Source organism: Lathyrus oleraceus, chromosome 1 (assembly GCF_024323335.1).
Source record: "Lathyrus oleraceus cultivar Zhongwan6 chromosome 1, CAAS_Psat_ZW6_1.0, whole genome shotgun sequence".
Classification (NCBI taxonomy): Eukaryota; Viridiplantae; Streptophyta; class Magnoliopsida; order Fabales; family Fabaceae; genus Lathyrus; species Lathyrus oleraceus.
Window position 1 is genome coordinate 214,280,651 of NC_066579.1, and position 1,825 is coordinate 214,282,475.

The following is a 1,825-nucleotide window of genomic DNA, read 5'->3' on the forward strand; positions in this document are numbered from 1 at the left end:
AAAATTATGCCACAAAAATAAAAGGAATGATCAAGCACAAAGGCTAGGAGGATGGTCCGTTACTTCAATTTACACTTCATGACACTTAGAAAAAAACTTATGCATCAATCCAAAGTACCTTAAATGATCCATGATCAATTAGGAGGTAGATTTAAAATGATGAAAATTCATCAAGTACCAATCCATACATCATGACCAAGATGGACACAAGCCATCCAATTGATCAAAGGGAAAAGAAGGAGATGAAGAAGAAATAAACAAGAGTAGTCACACTCAAATTGGACCAAAACTTTGATCAAGTCATCATCAAAATCAATCATCCATTTTGGTGGATTAGGGTTTTCACCCCATCAACACTCAAGATCCATTGATATTGATGAGACTTGAAGTCCAAACCATCATGATCCAAGGCCAACAGAAGTTCACAAGGTCACACAAATACAAAATTCAATTAAATGAAATAAAAATGCACTAAAAGTATTTTAAAATGAATTTTAAAATAGAAATAAAATGGAAAATCCATAAAGTCCTTCAAAACACCAAATAAATGGCCAAGAAAATCATGGAAGGTTGGAAATAAAATAAAAAGCATATAATAATTTTTCCAAAATTAAAAAATGCAGAAAAGTATTTTTAAACCAATTAAAACAAAGGAGAAAAGAGAAAATTGATGAAAAATGGAAAATTAGTTAAATAAAATGTGAAAAAATAAAAGCAGATGGAGCAAAATAAAAGAGAATTTTAGAAATTATCTTGGAATTTTTTGGATAAAAAATGAAATTACTATGAATTTTAAAAGAAAAAGCAATTAAAAATAATAAAAGAAAAATAATTAAAATCATAAAAAACACAGAGCGTTGGATCACGCCTCATTAATTGATATGACAGATCCAACACTCCATATGTTAAAGAACACAATAAAACGCGTTGCAAGCTTAACACAAGATCCAATTTAAATTTAACCAATCAGAACATTTCATTCCTCTAACGTGTCTAATCAAACTCAGACAACCTGAAAAAAACTCCGATCGTCTTCTTCGGTGAGCTCTCATCGGAGTTTTATCATTTGGTAAATTCAAAATACGAGACCACCACCATTTTAATCGTCTTCTCATCCCAAATTCAACCTCATGCTCCAAATTCATTTATATAAACTGACAAAGGGAATTTCAGAGAAGTTTCAAAAACAAGCAAGTCACAAAAAATAAAATTAAATGATGAACACAATCAATCAACAACAGATAAGTTAGGGGAAAGCATCAAGTGAAACACTACATTATGGTAACTTGTTTGATTTCAAGTGATGCTCATAACTACCTTGTTCAAATGATGATCAGAAGTTGATGAAGCTCGACCTCGTTAGAGCACTCCAAAAGGTTTCAGAGCTTGGGAATTGTTGCAAAAGTTTCAGAGGATGCGGAGAAAGGTTGCATTTGGATGCTTGAGCACAAAGTTATGTCATGTTGAAGTTGATGTGAAAAACTGATCATATAACTTAGTAAAATTCGAGTGCTTCATGGCTGAAAATGACATGTAATGTTTTAATGAATTCCATGGTCTTCCAAGCATATTCTGACCTTGGTCCTTGAAGCAAACTTATAGAGGGCTTCACAATGTGGCATTGTGAAAAAAGAATCAGCTTCCTTTGTTGAACATTGAAGAATTTATGATCTTTGAAAGTTGAGGAAAAGTCCCTTGAAAATAGGTCAAATTTCACTAAGTCCACAAATGACTTATAATGTCTCCAAACTTTTGATGATCCTCCAAGCATAACTGGCTCTTGGCATGTAAAGAGAATTTGTATAGAATTTTGATAATAGTCATA